At 48.5% G+C, this 23,666-nt stretch overlaps 1 pseudogene; it reads right to left on the reverse strand.

The window, feature by feature from the left end:
- Positions 1 to 380: 380 nt before the first annotated feature.
- LOC101419075 (cyclic AMP-dependent transcription factor ATF-3-like) lies at positions 381 to 21,993 on the reverse strand (annotated as a pseudogene).
- Between the last annotated feature and the right edge of the window lie 1,673 nt (positions 21,994 to 23,666).

A 23,666-nucleotide genomic window follows, 5' to 3' on the forward strand; every position in this document is an offset into this window, starting at 1 on the left:
TGAGCTCTTCCCAGTGGGAAAAGAGGTCTCCCTGGCATCGAGCGGAGGACACAGCTGCAGGAAGCAAGATGGGTGGGGGCAAACTTCAGACGCAGCTGCTGTTTCTGCCGGTCCTGAACCGAGATCCTTACAACTTCAAGGGCAGGAGCCCGGTGAGCGCCAAGTTCTCGGCAGCCTTGTGGCCTCTTCCCTTGTTGGCCTGGCCCAGTCCGACGTGGTCGTGGCAGCTGGTGGCCGGGCGGGCCAGCAGCATGACGTCGGGGAGGGGGAGGGGCTGGTGCGGCGCTGCCCACGGTCGCCATCTGCACGCGGGTGTGCACGTCAATCACCGCCCCCCTTTTGGAGATCTGGATAAAGCCGCTCTCAGATGGGCGTGTCCTTCAAGATGCCGTATTCTCCCTTGCGCAGGTGGCGCTGAGCTTCCCCGTGTTGAACATGCCCATGGCGGAGCCGCTCTGCGCCGTGAAATACGGTAACAGGAGCCGCTGCCAGGGCGAGCTGGGGTTGTGCAGGCAGCGCGGGCCAGGCGGGTCGCTGGAGCTGCCCTGGTCAGCTGGCAGGTGCGGGGGCAGCAGCGCTGGGTCACCGCGGTGGCTCCCCAGCGGGTCAGCACTGCTCACTCCACAAGCCCCGTCTGCCTCAGAGCCCCCAGAGAGGAGGGTCTGGGCCAGCGGGGGGTACGCCTGGGGAGTCTGCACCCCAGACCAGACCTCTTCCAAGTTGTAGGTTGAGCTCCTGACAGGCTCTCAGCAGTCCTGGCGGGAGCAGTAAGCGCTCTCAGCCCACACCCCCTGCGCAACGTATTTATCCTCTGCAGCCCTTTGTGAGCTGTGAGCGTCACAAACCCCTTTGTCCTCCTCCCCCAGCTGCCCCCTCAGGGCAGGGCCACCGTCCTCCCCACACCTCCCCCAGGCACCCCGTTGCCTCCACAGGGGGCAGGCCCACCCTGCCGGGACATGTGCAGGTTGGTGCCACAATAAAATGGGGGGTGGGGGAGTGGGGGGTGAATGGGGACCTCATATTTTTTGAATGTAATATTTTTAAAAAATGAATTTAAAAAAATTAAATTCAATTTTAAAAAGTAAAGTGCACTGAAAAATAAATGAATAAATAAAATGGGAACATTTTGTGTGGGTGCTTTCTTTTTCCCTCTCAAATTCAAAAGATTCAGCAACTAAACAAAGGCTGTAGGAATGTAAGACAAGGAGACACATTTGAATCATTTGAGCTCATGAATTAATTTTATGGAAGGACCCAGAGTTGGCAGGCTTGGCCCCTAGCCTGTCCTTCCATAAAATCTCAGTGATGACCTCCAATAAAAATAACATCAAAAGTCGCTTCTCCCAGGCCCCACTATGTCTTCACTATGTATCGTAAGAACCCACTGGGTTTGATGCTGTCATCACTGCCCCCACTTTACGGGTAAAGAAACTGAGGTGCTATCACTTGCCTACAGTCCCAGAACAAACGGGGTGCAGGCACTATGTGAATTCCAGCCTAGAGGCTCTGAAGCCCGCGCTCTGAGCTGCTGTAGTGTCGGCCTCGCAAAGAAGACTCATGCCATCCGAGTGTTTCCCAACTGGACCGATGGTGAACTGTCTTCAAGAAAACCAGCTTGATGTGCTATGGGGAGTGGTACAGTGAATCCTCTGCCTGTGTGCCTGAGGACCCAGGACAGCCCCTTCAGACAGCCTCTCCTCAGTGGCTGGCTGCATTGGCTTAGATTTTCCAGGTGACACCTCTGCTCCTCCCCTCTGTTATGCTTGTACAAAGAGCCTGTGTGGGGGGACTAGTTCGTTTTGTACAAGGCCCCAGTTTTCAGTGGACTCGGGGGACACCTGTCAAATGCCCCCCTCCAGGCAGCAGTGGCGTGGGAGCCATTTACATTTGTGGGGCACGTGCTAGTACACCTCCTGCTTGTCCCTCCCACAACCACAGAATAAGTGATTTTCAAACAGTAACTTGAAAGTTCTGAGGAGGACCCTCTGTTCCCAAGTCTTGCTTCTTTCAGTTTGATGTTATACCTAAAATCCCACCTGAGAGATTCATTCCTTGAGGGTCAACACTATCAAAATACACACACCTGTTCAGCAACAGATGAAGAGATAACAAGATGGGGAACCATCCACACAGTGGAACGTCATTCGACCATGAAAAGGAGTGAAGTATCGACAGACGACAGCGTGGATGAACCTAGAAGGCAACGTGCTGAGTGAGGAAGACAGCCCCAGAAGACCTCCTAGTGTGTGATTCAATTTACATGAAATGTGCAGAAGAGGCAAATCCACACACACAGCAGGCCAGGGGGTGCAGGGGCTGCCGGAAGTGGGGAACAGGCAGTGACTGCTGGCAGGTGTGGGGATCGCATCTGGGGCATGAAAATGTCCTGGAACCAGACAGTGGTGATGGTGGCCCAACACTGTGAATGTATTTAATGCCCTGAGTGGGTCTTTAAAATGATTTAAATGGTAACTTTATCGTTAAGTATATTTGCCACATACACACAAAACATGCACACCTACTTGGAAATATTATGGTTAAAAAAATTTTCCAAAAAATACAATTTACAAAAATGATGGGGGTGGGTGTGGGGAGTGTGTTATATGGGAACCTCTAATGTTTTATAATGTAATGTTCTTGTGATCTAGTAACTTTTAAAAAAGTGTTAAAACCCCAACAAGCACGGGTCTCAAGGCAGCTGCGCACCCGCGTCCTCATCTGTAAGATGGGGCTGGTAATGGAGGTCGTGAGGAGTCGAGGAGATGAAGCTGTGGGTACTGGCGTAGGTCCTGACTGATAAACGTTAGCTGTTATTAGCATCAATCAACACTCCCTTTAACCTCAGTGTGGATTCATTCCTGACACTAGTTTCTGAAAAGAGAAAAGAGGGAAGCTTCTGGGCTTACAGCCACCAGGAGAGCACAGAAGGCTGCTCAATGGTGAACTTGGCCTCCTCTGAGGTTTTACCTCAGGCGCACCGTGACTGGAAAGCCCTGTTCAGTCTACAGAAAACAGTGCTCGGAGAACCCAGAGCAGAGAATGTGACCAGGAGAAGAGAACGCTTGACATGGGTTTGGGTTCCAAGATCCCTGAAGAGAAATTAGGAGAAAGGTGGAAAACATTCAGCATATCACTTGTGGATGGAAGGAAAGGATTCCATTCCAGAGCCTGTTCTGGGCCACAACCCTTCAAAACTCTTTATCCTGAAACATGTGCACAGTAAATTGGCTGCGGTGTAGAGGCGCCCTCAGCTGGCCGTTTTTTGAAATCACAGGTTGGGAGCTGTCCAAAAGCTCAATTGTCGATTTACCCACTAAAACAAACCCTACTGAGTAAGTGAATTGCAGGGTTCAGACATAATATAGAGTTTGCGGCTCTGACTTCCCCCATAGGGCTGACACCCAGCTGCGGGGCTCCCTGAGGGCTGTGTTACACTGCGGGGCTCCTAGGCTTCCTGTTGACCAGATTTGAGGTTGCCAGGTCTGAATCCCCTAAACTCTGGTGGCCCATACCTGAGACTCACACCTCTTGAGTCTTCAATAACTCAGACTTTCGACCCCTGAATCCATCATGCTCTGAGGTCCATCTGAGATCCTTGAATGCCCTAGCCTTCAATGTTTGCATTTTTTCTTTATCGTTTCATTTTGTTTGTTTTTATTTTCATTTTATCTTATTTTTTAACTTTGTTTTAATGTCCTGATTGCTACTATTGCATTATCCCCTAGTCTTTTCTCCCAGCGTATCCCCTAAAGTCTTTTTTTTATTCAGTTATTTAGGGTTTTAAAAAAATTTTTTTTCTACTTATTTTATTTTAACTCAATTATACAATAAGTGCTGCAGGGAACACCTCACATTTGCTGGGTTTTCTCATCCTCCACTGCCTCATTTCTGTGTGAACTGATTTGGCTACCAACACTATCCCCTCTCCCCTACATCTTGATATCTGCCATCATCTACTGTCTCTCCTATATTCCACCTCCCACCCCCCTTTCTTTGATCCACAAAGTGTCTAACACTTAATTTCTAATACCTCTGTTTTGTTTTCTGTCTGTTATCCACTCTTGAAACTATTACCTTCCTTTTCTCTTTCCCTCTCTCACGAAAACAATAGCTTTTTAGCACATACCATATTCCTACCATATTCAGTCATCTACCTCATAATAGGTACTCTACCTACTGCTATAACTCTACACAATTTACACGAATCTAAGCTCCATCCTCCCAGATCTCATATTCTTGCTTTGTTAACATATATTACCAATATTACTTTACACTTTTTCCTTGCTTACACAATTACCTTTCCCTGGCACTAACACTTTCCTCTAAAGTGAACTTAACCAGCAACAAGAAATTAGAATAAGAAGAACAAAGTGACGAAGAGAAGATATAACACTTACAAAAAAACAACAGCTAACTAATCTCCAAGAGTAGACAAAGAAGCTAAGGAACTGAATAAACCCATCAAGATAAAATGCTGACCAGAAAGCAACAAAAAAACTACAAACCAAACCAGTAATCAGGAAAACATGGCTGAATCCAATCAACAAACTAAAAATCAGGAAGGGGAGCAGAACTTTGCACAAGCAATGAAAGATCTCAGAACATTTATGACCGACAAATTTGATGAAGTAATGAAAGAGGTTAACAACATGAAGACAACACTTGGAGGGGAAATTGCAGACATACACAAAAAGATAACAGATATGATGGGAATGAACACCACAGTTCAAGAAATCAAAAATACACTTGCAGCCAAGATCAGCAGACTAGAAGAGGCAGAGCAGAGAATTAGTGACGTGGAAGACAGTACATCAGAAATCAAAGAGATAGTGGAAGGGGTCGATAAAAACATAGAAAAAATCCAGCTAGGGCTCAGGGACCTGAATGACAATGTAAAATGCTCAAACATATGTATTATAGGCATTCCAGAAGGAGAAGAGAAGGGAAAGGGGTCAGAAGGAGTGTTGCAGGAAATAATGGCTGAAAACCTCCCAAATCTACTGAAAGAGACAGATGTACATATCCAAGAAGCACAGCGCACTCCACTAGTCATAAACCCCAACAGGCCCACCCCAAGACATATACTTGTCAAATTATCAAATGCTCAAGACAAAGAGAAAATCCTAAAAGCAGCAAGAGAAAAGAAAACCATCACATACAAGGGAAGATCCATAAGATTAAGTGCTGATTTCCCATCTGAAACCATGGAGGCAAGAAGGCAGTGGTATGATATAGCCAAGGTACTAAAGGAAAAAAATTTCCAACCAAGAATACTCTATCCAGCTAAACTAGCATTCAAACATGATGGAGAGTTCAAAATATTCACAGATAAACAGAAACTGAAAGAGTATACCAACAAGAAACCTCCCCTTCAAGAAATTCTAAAGGGAGTTCTGCAGGAAGAAAGGAAAAAACAGGACAGGCAGAGTTGGAGGAGAGTATAAGAGCAACAAAAAAAGACAAAAATAGAAGGAAAAAAATACAAAATATGACAAACACAAATACAATCAAAATATGGCTAACACAAACAATTCCTTGAAAGTAATAACACTGAATGTCAATGGATTAAACTCACCTATCAAAAGATTCAGACGGGGACATTGAATAAGAAAATATGACCCATCCATACGCTGTCTACAAGAGACACATCTTAGACCCCGAGATGCATGGTGATTGAAAGTGATTGGCTGGAAAACAATCATACAAGCAAACAATAACCAAAAAAAGGCAGGAGTAGCTATATTAATATCAGACAAAATAGACTTTAAATGTGAAACAATTGTGAGAGACAAAGAAGGATACTACATTTTAGTGAAAGGAAAATCTGTCAAGAAGATCGAACAATCATAAATATTTATGCTCCTAACAAGCGTGCCTCCAAATACGTGAGGCAAACACTGGAAAAACTAAGTGAAACAATAGATGCATCTACAATTATAGTGGGGGATTTTAATACACCACTATCTACCTTGGATAGAACATCTCAAAAGAGAATCACTAAAGAAACAAAACATTTGAACAGTATATTAGAGGAGCTGGATCTAATAGACAAATATAGATCATTACACCCAAACACAGCAGGATATACATTTTTCTCAAGCGCACATGGATCATTCTCCAAGATAGACCATATGCTAGGCCACAAAGAAAGGCTTAATGAATTCAGAAAGATTGAAATCATACAAAACAATATCTCTGATCACAGTGGAGTCAAGCTCGAAATTTGCAAGGGACAAAGGCCCAGATTTCACACCACGATTTGGAAATTAAACAGCACACTCTTAGAAAAACAGTGAGTCAAAAAGGAAGTCTCAAAAGAAACCAATGACTACCTTGAAACAAATGATAATGATAGCACAACATACCAAAATTTATGGGATGCAGCAAAAGCAGTACTGAGAGGGAAATTTATAGCCATAAACTCATATATCAAAAAAGAAGAAAGAGCAAAAATTGAAGAACTAACTGCACATTTGAAGGAATTAGAAAAACAACAACAAAGTAACCCAACAGGAAGAAGAAGGAAGGAAATAACAAAGATAAGAGCAGAACTAAATGAAATAGAAAATAAGAAAGCACTTGAAAAGATAAACAAGACCAAGAGCTGGTTTTTTGAGAAGATCAACAAAATTGACAAACCTTTAGTGAGACTAACAAAGAAAAAAGGAGAGAAGATGCAAATACACAAAATAAGAAATGAGAAAGACGATATCACCACTGACCCCACAGAAATAAAGACTATCATAAGAGGATACTTTGAAAAACTATATTCCAACAAAAATGACAATTTTGAGGAAATGGACAAATTCCTAGAAACACATAAGCAACCCATATTGACGAAAGAAGAAATTGATGAATTTAACAAACCAATCACAAGCAGAGAAATAGAATCAGTCATTAAAAATCTCCCAACTAAGAAGAGCCCAGGGCCAGATGGCTTCACAGGTGAATTCTACAAAACATTCCAGAAAGAACTAACACAAATCCTGCTGAAACTATTCCAAAAAATTGAAACAGAAGGAACATTGCCAAACTCCTTCTATGATGCCAACATTACCCTAGTACCAAAGCCAAACAAAGACACCACAAGAAAGGAAAATTACAGACCGATTTCTCTAATGAACCTAGACGTAAAAATACTTAACAAAATACTTGCTAATCGTATTGAACAACACATTAAATGAATCATACACCATGACCAAGCAGGATTTATTCCAGGTATGCAAGGATGGTTCAACATAAGAAAATCAATCAATGTAATACACCATATAAACAGATCAAAGGAAAAAAATCACATGATTATATCTGTAGATGCAGAAAAAGGGTGTTGACAAAATACAGCACCCTTTCCTGATAAAAACACTCCAAAAGATTGGAATACAAGGAAATTTTTTGAACATGATAGAGAGTATATACGAAAAACCTACAGCCAACATTGTTTACAATGGAGAAATCCTAAAATCCTTCCCTCTAAACTCAGGAACAAGACAAGGATGCCCATTGTCTCTGCTCCTATTTAACATTGTCTTAGAAGTACTTGCTCGAGCACTGAGGCAAAAACCAGATGTAAAAGGCATTCACATTGGAAAGGAAGAAGTCAAAATTTCATTATTTGCAGATGACATGATCCTATACATAGAAAACCCTGAGAGATCTACAACAAAGCTTCTAGAACTCATAAATGAGTTTAGTAAAGTCACAGGTTATAAGATCAATGCGCAAAAATTGGTAGCATTTCTTTACACCAATAATGAGCAAGATCAGGAGGAAATCAAGAAACAAATACCATTCACAATAGTAAAAAAAAAATCAAATACTTAGGAATAAATTTAACTAAAGAGGTAAAAAACTTATACACCGAGAACTATACAAGACTGTTCAAGGAAATCAAAGAAGACCTAAATAAATGGAAGAATATTCCTTGTTCATGGATAGGAAGACTAAATATTATTAAGATGTCTATCCTACCAAAACTGATCTACACATTCAATGCAATCCCAATAAAAATCAACACAGCCATCTTTAAGGAACTAGAAAAACTAACTATGAAATTTATTTGGAAAGGAAAGAGACCCCAAATAGCCAAAGACATATTGAAAAAGAAAAACGAAATTGGAGGAATCACACTACCTGACTTCAAAACATACTACAAAGCTACAGTAGTGAAAACAGCATGGTATTGGCATAAGGAGAGACAAACAGACCAATGGAATCGAATTGAAAGCTCTGATATAGAACCTCACATATATAGCCATATAATATTCGATAAAGCCACCAAACCCTCTCAACTGGGAGAGAGTGGCCTATTCAACAAATGGTGCCTGGAGAACTGGATAGCCATATGTAGAAGAATGAAAGAGGATTACCATCTCACACCTTATACAAAGATCAACTCAAGATGGATCAAAGACCTAAATATAAGAGCCAAGACCATAAAACCTTGGAAAGTAGTGTAGGGAAACGTCTACAGGACCTTGTAATAGGAAATGGCTTCATGAATATCACACCAAAAGCACGAGCAGCAAAAGAACTGATAGATAAATGGGACTTCCTCAAAATTAAAGCCTTCTGCAATTCAAAGAAGTTTGTCAAGAAAGTAAAAAGGGAGCCCACACAGTGGGAGAAAATATTTGGCAACCATATATCTGAAAAGAAACTTATAACTTGCATATATAAAGAACTCCTATATCTTGAAAATAAAAAGATAAACAACCCATTTAAAGAATGGGAAAAAGATTTAAACAGACACTTCTCCAAAGAAGAAATACAAATGGCTAAAAAGCACATGAAAAAATGCTCCAAATCTCTAGCTATCAGGGAAATGCAAATCAAAACTACAATGAGATACCATCTTACACCCATAAGATTGGCAGCCATGAAAAAAACAGAAGAATACAAATGCTGGAGAGGATGTGAAGAAAGGGGAACACTCATCCACTGCTGGTGGGAATGCAGAAGGATCCAACCATTCTGGAGGACAGTTTGGCGGTTTCTCAAAAAACTAACCATAGATTTGCCATATGATGCAGCAGACCTGAAAACAAGGACACAAACCTATATATGTACACCAATGTTCATAGCAGCATTGTTCACTATCGCCAAAAGTTGGAATCAACCCAAATGCCCATCAACAGATGAGTGGATCAACAAAATGTGGTATATACACACAATGGAATACTACTCAGCTGTAAGAACAAATACACTACAAACACACGTGATAACATGGATGAATCTTGAGAACCTTATGTTGAGTGAAGCAACCCAGGCATTGAAGGACAAACACTACATGACCTCAATGATATGAAATAAGAAAGCTGCCTCAGAGAGCTAGAGACTGAACGATAGGCTTACAGGAAATCAGGGGGTGGAATTTATGATGAGCTGTTGGTAAGTATGAGCACCAAGAAGAGATAAAATGGGGGCAAGGGGTTGCCTTTGGGGGGGGCTTTGCAGGTTTGAGGGGGGCTGGGGACAGGCGGATGGGTAATCTTGCCCAAAAGTGGGGGGAGGGAGGGGTAGCATACAAACATAGGAGAGTGTCAGGTGTTGGTTGAGAGTAAAATGCTGAGATAATCGTATCAAAATATAATTAAGAGGGTTACCTGTTTAGGATACTCGGAGGGGATGGTCCGATGCAGGACGGGCTCCTGGGGAATGTCTGAATGCTCATTTTGCCAGAGTGGGTGGCACGATTGGGTAGAGACCCAAGTAGTGAGAGTGGGGGTGGACCCACATCCTGGGGAGGACTAATGCCATCAAATAGAGGGAACTGTATCTCTCAAGAGAAAGGGTGGCTCCCAGGGCATTGGGGCAGTTAAGCAAGTTAGACCCTGAACACTGTTGCAAGTATCTCTGGACGTGGCTCCTCGGGAAACAGAGGTTGGCTGTCACTGTGGGCACCAAGGGGATGGAAAAATGGATGTTAAATGTGTGGAACCAAAGTAAATGTGGGATAAGAGAGGACTTTCACGAGAGTACACAAGGATGGATATAAAACATGTACTATTACACCATAAACATATAGGGGATGACAGACTAATAATGTAAACCATAATGTAAAACATAGGATAACTAAAAATTTAGAAAACTGTATATCCTAAAGTATGGACCACAATGTAAGCACAGATGTCATCTTGTTTGAAAGCTATTGTCACAGAGTCTCTACATCACTGTAAGTAAATATGATATGAATAAGGCATAAGAATATCGCTGTGGAAGGGAAAAGGTTTTACGGTGGATGTGTGGGAGTACTGCATATTGTATATATGAATTACTGTGGTCTAGGGCTCTTGTGAAGAGAAGTTCAATAATTAGGGGGGGAAAAAAAAAGAAAAAGATAGGATGTAGAATTTTTCCAAGTCAACACGTATTCTATATCTAACATTTAAACCCATCGCTCTATGCCATTTTACTAGTAAGGGATCCTTACATTATATTGGGCTTCAATTTTCAGGAAGTTTTGGATCACAGGGTGGTTCAACAATGGCAGTGGAGGAATACTGGTATAGGATACTATTGACAGGTGATATATGGCTGACAGGGAAAAGGGCATATGTCCAGGGTGCATGGTAATGTTTGGATATACTCATAGTGGCAACAATTAAAAACTACAGCTGGGGGGGTACTGGGTTCCTGGCTGGGGGTGCTCTGTTGTGGTCACTAGGGGAGCAGCAGCAGTCCCCCAGGTGCAACGGTAAGGACCAGGAAGGAATGAGGGTCCAACAGTGAGAGCATGATACTAATGACTATGCTTGTGAGCCTATATGCCTGAAATAAGAACAAGGCCCAGAGCAGCACTGTGCCTGGGAATTTCCTCCTGACAGCCTTTATGTTACTGAAATGTGGCCAGTCTCGAAGCCAAACTCAGCATGTAAATGCAATGCCTTCCCCCCAGCGTGGGACATGACCCCCGGGGATGAGCCTCCCTGGCACCGAGGGATCACTATCAAGTACCAACTGATGATGCAACTGGAAAATGACCTTGAATTGAAGGTTCAATGTGGATCTAGCAGAATATCCCTGTCTACATATAATAACATGACTTTAAAATGCTGTTTGACCTAATGTAAGGGGGAAATGGAAAGGAGAAATGAGTTTATATGGCTACGAGTCTCTAAAAAAGAGTCTGGAGGCTGTCAGAAGGATTGCCCTTATGCACAACTGAGCAGAATCTAAGAGACAGATAAAGTAGATACAACCCCAGGTATTGGTTCCTTTGAGGGCTAAAGAGACGCATGGGCTCTATGGTCATGGCAGATGGGGTTCACTGCCATGTCAGATGGCCCTTCTTTGGAGCTGGTGTTTCTGCGTGATGAAACTGGACTCAGATGAAATCTCTTTTCATAAGACTTTCACGCTACTTTACTGGAATTGTAGTTGGTGTTGGGGTTTAAGATATATTTAGGGGATTTGAATCTCTGGACTGACAATATGATAGCCAGGCCCTGAGCCTCAAGAGACTTCAGCTACTACAATCTGATTTATTGGACTCACCTCACTCAGCTAAGATGGAGTTGAAGAAGGACAACCACCACACCATGGAGCCTAGAGTGCCTACAACTGAAAGCAGGAGGATTGCATCCAGTATCCATGTGGAATCTGAGCCTCCTCTTGACATAGAGATGCCACGGACATAACCAATCCAAGGTCCGCAGAGAAAAGGTGGCATTGGAGTGGAGTGGGAAAAGTGGACATGTTGGCTGATATGGGTATGGGGAATGGCAGGAAGAGATGAGATGTGGAGGCACCTTTGGGACTTAGAGTTGCCCTGGATGGTGCTTCAGGGGCAATCACTGGACATTGTAAATCCTCCCAGGGCCCACTGGATGGAATGTGGGAGAGTATGGGCCATGATGTGGACCATTGACCATGAGGTGCAGAGACGCCCAGAGATGTACTTACCAAATGCAATGGATGTATCATGATGATGGGAGTGAGTGTTGCTGGGGGGGGTGGAAGTGGGGGGGGAGTGGTGGGGTGGGGGTGGTGGGGTTGAATGGGACCTCATATTGTTTTTTTAATGTAATATTTTTACAAAATCAATAAAAATATATATATAAAAAACATAATAGACTTGAGTACTACAGAAAACAGAACTATTTTAATGCATTTTAAAAAGAATTTACACTAACCACACAGTGCATTATTCAGGTCAAAATATTCTTGCCACATTGCCCCCCCACCCTCCCCCCACCTCCTAATCCACTGGTATCCACGGCAGCTTAAATATCATGTTGCTTCATAATGGCCGATTGGTGGCACCTGTACCCACAGCCAGAGGGTAAGTTATTCAAGGGAGGTTTTTCCCCTCCACCAAGACAAGGGTAAGAGACCTTCTCCTGAAAGAAGTGGTGAATGGTACCAATGCCAGATGGCCTCCACAGATTCAGAAGTACCCCTGATGTCATTCAGGTGTCAAAAGCTTTGGTGGAACAGGTGCACATTTTAAGTGTTTGTAGTCAGAAACTGATAGTCGAGGTATTTAGCAATTCAGGTTTTATAGCAAAATCCCATCCTAAGACTTCACAAGAGGCCCATGGGGTATCCTTGGCACTAGCTGCAGGGTTTGTCAATGAGAAATGGAGCAATTAGGGGCCGTAGCCTGAGGAACAGGATTCAAGGTCCACTAACCTACCTGACAGCAGCCCAAAGGACAAAAGAGGACACTTTGAGGCTATTTGAACACCCCCAAGTCCGAGTGGGTGCGGGGAGCAGGGAATGGCTAGATCTCAACAACCAACAGATTTTAAAGAACAGAAACCAGCACAACATGTAGGTTTACAATATCTTGGTTCCAAAATTTACTATACTGACAGGTTAAAGACATTAGGATAAATAAATAATACTTTCTCTTACAGAAAATTGCAATGATAATACTGAATAGGATTATTAAACACTCTGAGGATTTCACAGAAACATCAGAATTTAACAGACAGTGGCCAGAGTCCTTGTGACCAGGACATTTTCTCACGGCTGCAAATGCTCTGGGCCAGGCTTTTAAAAAATGATCTAAATGGCAAAAATGGGGCCACTAGTACCCAGCAATGCTAAAGCCTGGCCATCACTGGGCTTTCAGCGCGTGCCTCCATTGACTGATTTTCAGGCACAAGGAAAATGGAATTCCCTGGCCCTTCTCACCTAGAAATAACTCCTGACCCAAGTCACTGAGCAGAGTCGGAGCCCCTTGGAAGGTGGATTTTCTTTCTGCTTTCTTCCTGGGATATAACTGGGTTTGCACAGAGGACCTGCAGTCGTGCCCGCGGAGCTGGCATCAACACCTGGGTGCCGAGGGAAGGTGGCCTCTGTCTGCACAAGCGCCCCCACCCCCCGTGGCTGATGAGCCCCCCCCCCGCCATCTGACCATGGTGTGAGCCGCTGCACCTGATGGCAGCTCCCCACGCTCGCAGAAACCAGGTCTGAGAAGAGTCCTAGAAACATCGTGCCAGTGTTGTACGAAACAAACATCAAAAGGGCACGATGCCTCGTTCTGCACTGAAGGCCTTGGAAACGCTCATCTGGTACCAACGGCACCTTTGCCAGAGGCCAAGGCACAGCTCCGCTGGAGCTGTTCTCACTGCATCTCCCCTCTGAGGGGTGGCGGCAGCAGCGATGAGGGAAGTGCCCCCCCGCCCAAGGTGCAGCCCTTCTTCCGTGGGAACCCCAGTGGTGGGGGTCCTGGGCAAAGGCTGGCAGGACCCTCCCCGGGGCCAGTGGAGCTCTAGGCACGGCTGGTGTGGCTCAGCCTGAGCCTGGAGTGGAGGTGACGATGCCCTGGTCCTGGTCCACAGCCCGCTCCGGGCAGGGTGGAGAGGCCCAGCGGAGTCCCCGGGTCCCCTCCTTGGGGGTCTCTGCTGCGGGGATGGTAGAGATGGCAGGAAGTCAGACCTCCCACAGCGTTGAGGTGCTGGGTGCAGCAGCATTCAGCGAGGACTCTCCAGCTGCCCCAGACCACGGCTGCTGGGCCCTGCAGCGCTCCTCCTCGCATCTGCTGGATGAAGGGGTTTCTCTCATCTTCCACCCATTCTGAGCCCGGACGACACCCGCGGGCCGGTGGGGGTTGCACATGTATGTCAAGTGCTGCTTCTCATTCCTGAGCACCTCCATCTGGGCCTTTGGGTCAGCGATCACACTCTCCAGCTTCTCCAACTCCTGGGGGACACGTAAGGGGTGTCAGAAAGGGAGCCAAATGCCAGCGAGGAGGGGGTGGCCTGAGGGGGCACCTGGGACACCTCCGGGTCATCAGGCTGGGGAAGGCCTGGCTCCCAGATACAAGGCCCCACAAAGCTCGGAGAGCAGCCCCAGGTTTGGGATGACACAGGCCCTGGAAAAGCCTTTGAACTTGGGGCTGCTTCAGGGTGGCCCTTGAGTTTCCACCACAAGGAGGCTGTGACCCCTGAGGGTCAGAGAGCTCCGCCTCCAGCTCACAGCACACCTGCGGGGCTTCTGACCTGCAAGGGCTGGGGGCAGGGGGGAGACCCAGACTCGAGGTCCCTACCCTTTGTGGGTCACTGCTGGTGGCTGCCTCCTGGACCCCCGCCTGCCCGCAGAGGCTGTTCCCCAGGTGCACCCCTCTTCAGGAAGGGGAGCTGCTGGACTTAGCCGGGGCTCAGGCTGTCGTGTGAGCAGGAAGAAGGGCTGAGAAACCAAGAACTAGACAGCAGCATGAAAAAAGCGCAACCACCGCTTGTGGATTGAGGAAATAACTTGTGTGAAGAGATTATTTAAAGGCTTTTCATAGTGAGCCAAACGGGAGCTGGCAGCTTCCTTTTCCTGGGACAATGGGGGAGTGAAGCCTCTTTACCTGGGCTGTGTACCCTGCAGCCTGGAGGCTCTGGACACGTTCAGACTGGCCGAGGCTGCTGGGCATCTGGGCATCAGACACCCCGTGGTTTTTAATGCCCACACCTGCCTTTCACATAGCCAGAGGTGCTTTCATTGTGCCAATGAACTTAGCACCTGTTCATCTGCAAATGGCATTTCTACTACCAACTACTACGTCTTAGAAAGTGGTCAGGTGGGGGCTGCAGTGTGATATTGTTTATGAATTCCAAACAACAGATACTGGGTTATGTTTGTGAACTGGTCTTTTCCTCTGGACACATTAGATTTTATTGGATTCAGAGGATTCACTTTGACTTGATTAAATAATGATTAAGGCTCTGATTGGTCCACATCAGCAGGACCAAGGGGGTGGGGGCTCAGAGAGAAAACCACGCGGCAGAGAAGGTCGGAGTTTTTGATCCTGGAGTCTGGGAAGCAAGCAGCTAGAGCAGCAGATACGGGAGGAGAGAAGCTCAATGGTACACAGCGGAAGCCCCGGGAAGAGAAGAGCCATTTGCCTGACCCTCTACCCTGGCCTTGTGGAGTGAGCAGAGGAGCTGAGCCTGGAGAGGAACGAGTCCCGGGAAAGGAGGAACCCAGGAAGCCTGAGCCCAGGCAGGTGTCGGCAGCCTTCTTGCTCCAGCACAGGGCAACAGATTTTAGCCCAAATAAATGCCCTTTATACAAGCTGACAGATTCCTGGTGTTTGCACCAGCGCCTCTTTGGCTGACTCGTACCGGGGCACCTTCACTCGCTTTCTGCTGGGCCACGAGGGTGGGTAGGTGGGGAGGGGAGGCAGAGCGATCAGGAGGGACCGGAAGGCGCTCACTTCCTGCAGGCACTCCATCTTCTCCTTCCTGTTTTGGCATTTGGCCGCTGCAATCTCATTCCTTTCCCATCACCTCTTTTTCCTTTCATCTTCTCCAGGGGCCCTACAAAATCCTAAAGACACACGCTTAATGGGGGCAAAGAACGCCAGGCATCAGCTGCCACATCACACCCACTGCCTTTTACTACCACAGCAAATAGGGCAGCCCTAGTGCTCAGGGACCTGGGGGTGGCGGGGTAGCTCTAGACTTTTGTGTGAAACCCTTCCACATACACCTGCACGCTGGAGAATGAATAATGAAGGTATCGAAGAACTGCTCATTGAAATTACATTGGTGGGAGTGGAAGCTGCTCAAGTGGTTGGACTCTCGCCTCCCACACAGGAGGGCTCAGGTCCCGGTGCCTCCTAAAGAAGACGAGCCGACAACGAGGAGTCAGATGAGGGAGCCATCGGGTGGCAGGGGGCAGAATAAAAATAATAATTTTTAAAAAATTTTAAAAAATTACATTGGTGATGTTAGTCAATCAAAGTTTAGCTTATTCTTACTTTATTGGAATTGTAGTTGGTGCTGGGTTTAAGATATATGTAGGGGATTTGAATCTCTGGACTGATAATATGACACCCAGGCCCAGAGCCTCAACAGACTTCAGCTCCTACACTTTGATTTATTGGACTTACTCCACTCAGCTAACATGGAGTTGAAGAAGGTCAACCACCACAACATGGAGCCTAGAGTGTCTACAACTGGAAGTGGGAGGAGTGCATCCAGTACCCATGTGGAATCTAAGCCCTCACTTGACATAGGTGTGCAATGGACACAACCAATCCAATGTCCACAGAGAAAATGTGGAAGGGGTGTGGGAACGGTAGCCATGGGGGCTGCTGGGTGTGGGGAACGGGAGGAAGAGATGAGATGTGGAGGCATTTTTGGGACGTGGAGTTGTCCTGGATAGTGCTTCACGGACAATTACGGGACACTGTAGATCCCCCCAGGGCTCACTGGATGGAAGGTGAGAGAGTCTGGGCTATGATGTGGACCATTGACTATGGGGTGCAGTGATGCTCAGAGATGAACTTACCAGGTGCAATGGATGTGTCATGATGATGGGAGAGAGTGTTGCTGTGGGGGAGTGGGGGGCGGGGGCAGTGGGGTTGAATGGGACCTCATATATTTTTTTAATGTAATTTAAAAAATAAATAAATAAATAATTCAAAGTTTAGCTTATTCTAATAATGCATTTGGATGTTGAAATGAGTTTGATCAGTCAAACTGATGATACTGGCACTAACTGTGGTCACTTAGAGCAGGAGACGATGTGTTTGTGAGCGTGGCCCTGCCCCAGAGCCAGGAACGTCCTCGGGAGCACCCCCAGCCGGCCTCCCCTGCCTCTGGCTTGGCTGAAGTCTCTGCCCTGAGCCAAGGACAGCCCCGTTCCCCGCTCTCTGCCCTGGCCTGTCCCGGCACCCTCCCCTCCAACTCTGGTGACGCCCAAGCAGCTCCTGAGGACCAGAACCCCAAGCCCACTCCCAACCCAGGCCTGGGTGCCACCTGCGGAGGTGAAGTCCACCACCCATTGTCCCATCTAACAGTAGAGTGAGCCCCTCCCCCATGCCCCCTGAGGATCCCTGGGGGTCCTCAGAGGACAAGCCCTGCCCTGCTTCAGGGTCTGGTCCTCCACGAGTGCGTCGGGGCCTGAACTCCCCCAGGATTGACGGGGCCTCAGACACCGCGAATCCCTCCAGAAGGGCTGTTTTCCTTCTTCTCCTTTGAATTCGACAGCGACGCGTCTTTGCCTGGACGGAGGTGGAGGGCCTCGCAGTTTAGAGAAACACGGCCTGGGGGAAGACGCGAGAGGAGTCCACCTTTACATCTCGGACCCAGAACCGCACAGGCCTCCGTCAGGACTGAGGCCCAGCCGGCCTTGACTCAGCTTCACTGCTCACTAGGCACCGAGGCAAGTCACCAGCCTCTGCCGAGCCTGCGTCCTCCTCTCTAACACGGGACTCGACAATGTGACCTACATCATGCGGCTGTCGTGAGGGTCGAATCCGTTAACACGCTCTGAACCAGGTCTGCTTCTAGTGAGTGCGATGTAAGTGTCAGTCATTCTTATTATTAGCATCGCCATCAGCGTCTTCATCGGGAATCCAACTCCAGCCTTTCCTTTCACCCCTGCAGATATCAGGATAGGAGGAAGGCGACACAGGGTCTTCTCCCACGAGGAAGTGCTTGGACATGGAGCAAATCTCAGAGGCACAGGCTGTCAGATTTGGAAAAGGCTTTCTGAAGACCATCGAGTTCAGCTTCCTCATTTTATGGGTGAGGAAACTGAGGCACAGAGTAGGCAGTGGCAATCTGCCAGGGATGCCCCAGGAATCATCAGCCCATGCAGCAGGCCAGCAGGTGACAAAACCAGGATGTAAAGCCAGGCCTCCAGCTCCTCCTCCTGTGTTGTCCCCACGCACCACTCCCCTCAGCCACCCTCCCCCTTTGGAGCCAGCCCCTCCATCTGCCAGCTTCCTGGAGGTGCCTGGAATCCAGGAAACTGGCTCATGTGGCCCAAATGGCTGCCGATGGGTTTCACGGCTCAGTGTTTTACTTTATTTATTTTCTTATTTCTCTCCCCGTCCCTGCCCTCCTCCCCCACCCCACCCTAGTTGTCTTGCTCTCTGTGTCCATTTGTGGTGTGTTCTTCTGTGTCCGCTTATATTCTTGTCAGTGGCATCGTGAATCTGTCTTTTGGTTGCATCATCTTGCTGTGTCAGCTCTCCGTGTGGAAGGCACCACTCCTGGGCAGGCTGCACTTTTTTCACACTGGGCGGCTGTCCTTATGGGTGCACTCCTTCCACCTGGGGCTCCCCTACCTGGTGGAAACCTCTGCATGGCACGGCTCTCCTTGTGCACATAAGCACTGTGCATGGGCCAGCTCATCATATGGGTCAAGAGGCCCTGGGTTTGAACCCTGGACCTCCCATGTGGTAGGTGGATGCTCTATCCATTGAGCCAAATCTGCTTCCTTCAGTGTTTTACTTTAAAATGAGAATTACAGCAACCAAGGTGATGAGAATATTCAAGTAGGTCAGTGGGGATGTTCTCTTCCCAATAGGAAAATTCACTTATTAAACTCACTTAAAATCACAAGATCACGGGAGCGAATGTGGCTCAAGAGGTTGAGCTCCCACCTCCCACATGGGAGGCCCTAGGTTTGTTTCCGTTGCCTCCTGGAAAAACAACAAAAAAACGGACAATAAACAAAAAAACCAACTCAGGGAAGCCGATGTGGCTCAGTGGTTGAGTTCCAGCTTCCCACATACGAGGTCCCAGGTTCAATCCCCGGCCCGGGTATCTCAAAAAATTATAAATAAAAAAATTACAAGGTCACTTTGGTGAACACAGAATCAGAGCCGATGGGCTGGATGGCTTTAAGGAGCGTTTCCATGAAGGCTGCCCACTTCTTCCTGTGGAGAACCCTCCAGTTAGCCTTCCAAAATGCTTTCCCTCCCTCTATGGGAAGTTTGTTTCCAATGTGTCCTGTTATCTCAACACTTTTAATTAGAAAATTGGAATCTGAGTGCCCCGTGGTATGCTGGGCACTGTCCCTCGCGGGACATTTTGTAGGAAGTCTATCTCCTCCACGACCTCCTCTGAAGTTAATGGGACACAGCTAATGCCCATAACGACACCTCATGGTTACGGAATCATTTAGGTCACCCCAGCACCCACACATCGAGTGCCGACTACCAACCAGGCCCTTTGCTAGACTCTTAACAAGTATCGTCTCATTGAGCCCTCAGGTCGATCCTAAGCTGGTCATCACTGCCACCCCCCAGGATCACAAAGGTGCTGAGCCCCTCTCCCCTCAAACTCAGTTCTGTTTGGCCACTGCACTCCCCCTCATCCAAAACGCGCCTGTCTTTGAACCGTCTTATGTGGATCTTCAAGTTGAAATCATGAAGGACAGTCCAACGAAATGACTGACCGTTCAGCTCCTGCCACCCCTAGACGACAGCACCGCCAGCAGCTGCCTGCCTGACTCGGTTACTCGCGGGGTCTTAGGAAAGGTGCCGAGTGGGGAGACTGAGGCACCGGACATGGGACTGAAGGTGGAGCAGCAATGGCACGGAGGCCATGAGCATCGCTGCAGGGCGCGCAGGGCTGCTGGTCTCTGCTCTGCTGTGGGTAACCCGGGTCCCGCTGGTGATGAAATCCTCACCACACTCCGCGCTGCTTCAGAACCAGGCCCAGCAGGGGGTCTCACCCAGCGCCCTGGCTCTAACTACACGCTGATGCCTCCAGCTTTCCATCTCGGGCCCTGGCTCCCCTCTGAACTGCCCACCCACACACCCAGCTGCGCCCTGACACCCCTCCTGCGGGGCTGGACAGATGGACCAGGACGGCCCTCCTGCCCCGGCGCCCACCCAGCTTCCCCCAGTCTCCCAAGCCCAGCAGCAAACGGGCTTCATCCTTACCACTGCTCAGGCCAACACCTTGGCCGTCACCCTGAGTCCCCCCTTTCTCGTACCCTATGCCCAGGCTATCCGTAAATCAGCTGCACCTGCAAGAGCTCCGAACCCACCCTTCCAGCACCCCTCCTGCCCACCCCTGGTCCACAGAGCTCCTAATCCACCCTTCCAGCACCCCTCCTGCCACCCCTGCTCCACAGAGCTCCTAATCCACCCTTCCAGCACCCCTCCTGCCCCCTCCTGCTCCACAGAGCTCCTAATCCACCCTTCCAGCACCCCTCCTGCCACCCCTGCTCCACAGAGCTCCTAATCCACCCTTCCAGCACCCCTCCTGCCCGCCCCTGCTCCACAGAGCTCCTAATCCACCCTTCCAGCACCCCTCCTGCCCCCTCCTGCTCCACAGAGCTCCTAATCCACCCTTCCAGCACCCCTCCTGCCCGCCCCTGCTCCACAGAGCTCCTAATCCACCCTTCCAGCACCCCTCCTGCCCGCCCCTGCTCCACAGAGCTCCTAATCCACCCTTCCAGCACCCCTCCTGCCCGCCCCTGCTCCACAGAGCTCCTAATCCACCCTTCCAGCACCCCTCCTGCCCCCTCCTGCTCTACAGAGCTCCGAATCCGCCCTTCCAGCACCCCTCCTGCCCCCTCCTGCTCTACAGAGCTCCAAATCCACCCTTCCAGCACCCCTCCTGCCCCCTCCTGATCCACAGAGCTCCAAATCCACCCTTCCAGCACCCCTCCTGCCCCCTCTTGCTCCACAGAGCTCTGAATCCGCCCTTCCAGCACCCCTCCTGCCCCCCTCCTGCCCCCTCCTGCTCCACAGAGCTCCGAGTCCACCCTTCCAGCACCCCTCCTGCCCCCCTCCTGCTCCCCCCTGCTCCCCAGCCCCCTGTCTCCTGCCTGGATCACTGTGATGTCTCTGTGCACTCCCCACCGTCTGTTCTCAAAACACTAGCCAGGGCAACCTGTTCAAAATACAACCAGATCACGCCACCACTCTGCTCCAAAATGCCGTGATGGTGTCCTGTCTCACCCTGAGTAAAGGGTCACGTCTTTACAGTCTACAGGATCCAGCATGATCGACCCCCACTCACGACCTCAACTAGTACTCGGCTGCCCACCCTGCACTCGCCCCAGCCACCTGCTGCCCTCCATGTGCACTACCCCACCCCACCTCAGTGCCTCAGTGTCACTCTTCTGCCGGGCACCCACCTGGCTCCTTCCCTCTCACTGCTCAGGTCAAAGGTCACTGTCGGTGAGGCCTTCCCTGGCCTCCCGCCTCACCTCTGCCCCACTCTCCCTGCCCCTCCCCTGCTCTATTTTTCTCCACGCACTGGTCCCTCATATCATGCCTTTACTTACCCCATGTATTGTCTGTCTCCTCCCGGTAGGAGGCGAGCTTCCTGAGGCAGCCATTTAGTTTTATTCACCAGTACCTGCCCCACCTGGCACGTGGTGGGTGTGCACATGGTGGGTGTGCAGGTGGTGGTTGTGCACGTGGTGGGAGTGCACATAGTGGGAGTGTGCGTGGTGGGAATGCACGTGGTGGGAATGCACGTGGTGGGTGTGCACGTGGTGGGTGTGCGCGTGGTGGGTGTGCAATCGATACGTGCTGAAAGATTGGACCCCGGCCGTGGAACTGACCTCAGCTTCATGACGGACATCTGGAGGGGCTGTCGCTGGCCGTGACCGACTCCAGGGCAGAGGACAGCCGGTGGCAGAGGTGCTTGTTCTGGATGGCGAACCTCAGCTCTTCCTTGACAAAGGGTGTCAGGTTTGCACAACCCTCAAGTACCAGTGACCCAGGAGGGGAAGGCAGGGCACGATGGCAGAGGCCCTGACTGCCGAGGCAGAGACCTGGCCTGGGTGTTGAGGCATCATTTTGCTGAAAGACACATCAAACCCAAACTGCCTCAGAGGTTCTGAGGCATGGGCTCAGGTCCCCCTGCCACCCCCACCCGCAGAGGGAAGGCCCGTCAGCCCCCAGGGCTGGTCTGTTTCCCCATTTCATGCCATCCTCATCTTGAGGGAAACAGGTTCTTCAAACACTCAGCTTGGCCACGTGGGTAAAATGCCTAATTGAAGTTGATGAGAGTTGGCATTTTAGGCTCTGCTGAACTCACAAGGGTGTTAGTTTTGGCTGGTGAGCATATATGCACATGTAACCTCAAACTGTCTTTAAAAAAGTAGTTATTTTTGCCCCCTAATCAGTGAGACCATTATATAACCCCATTTTCAGTCTCTTTTTCAAAAGGAAACGTGGAAGGTATCTAAAATCGAGTTGAATCTATCAGTGAGTGGAAGACAAGGAGAAGGGGATCCTTGAGTTTAGCAAATACATCTCTGAAGCTTCTCACTTAGGAAGTTGGGCCTAAATAAATGAGAATGAAGGAGATAACTGTAGCATGTTGTGTCACTCCACTCCCCCCAGTCCTTGGGGGAAGTTGGGGGGACATAAGGGGACTAACAGCCCCTTTTTAAGGTTCAGGTTGGTGAAGCAAAGACTTCAGAGTAAGGAAAAATAAGGAGCCAAGGGTTGGCATTTTGGGGGGTACTTTTCAGCCTGGGGTGAAAGGTTTGGACTGGGAACAGATGGGATACCCAAGCCTGGATCTGCCACTAGGAGAGGTGGGACTTAGACCAGCTACCCCAGCACCCCGAGACTCAGAAGTCACCTGCTGGATGGCTGAGAGCTCCTTCAGCATCAGGCTCCAGTCTCCTCCATTGCCCTATCCCAGAGCCTGGCCCAGCCCCAGCTCGCGGCACCTCCTGAGCCTGGAGGCGGCCTGACCAAATCAAGTGGAGAGGGGGTGGTTGGGTCACATGAGCTCTGAGCTCCCGTCTACCTCTATCGTGCTCTAGCTCAAGGAACCCGAAGGGGCAATAAAAGGAAAGGAAGGGGAGAGATTGCAGCAGTTCCACGGTGTCTGTGAAAGAGACACCCGTAAATCTCCCCCTGCCAGGGATGCCTCCAAAATGAAGAGGTGCTCATTTGGGAGACACTGGAATTGTCCTGGATGACATTGCAATGATGGATACATTTTGTCAAAATACATTTTGTCAAAACCTATAAAATTGTGCTGGGCAAAGTGTAAACAATAATGTAAACCATAGTCCTTGGTTAGTACAATGCTCCCGTATGTGTCATCAATTGTAACAACGTACCACACTAATGAAGGATGCGCTGAAGTGGGAGAGCATGGGAGGGGCTGGGGTGGGGTATATGGGAGTCCCCCATAGTTTTGAAGTAACATTTATGTAATAGAAAGCTTCTTTAAAAATACATATATGTACACACATATATACATACATATATATATACAAGGTGAGCCAGCAGTGACCATTCCCCCTCATCCCTGCAGCTCTTGAGAGGCAGTGAGTGAGGGGACTGCTGGGCAGGCAGTCCACTGGAGAGACCCTCGTGCCTGGGGACCTGCATTTCACGAGCTAAATCCAGCCATTCAGGAAGCCCTCTGGCAAGTCGCTGACATTTGCCTCCTTCGCAGCAGAAACCTCAGGGGCATCATCTCCCTTAATCCTCACGGGAGCCCAGT

The sequence above is a fragment of the Dasypus novemcinctus genome, chromosome 10, assembly GCF_030445035.2.
Source record: "Dasypus novemcinctus isolate mDasNov1 chromosome 10, mDasNov1.1.hap2, whole genome shotgun sequence".
NCBI lineage: Eukaryota > Metazoa > Chordata > Mammalia > Cingulata > Dasypodidae > Dasypus > Dasypus novemcinctus.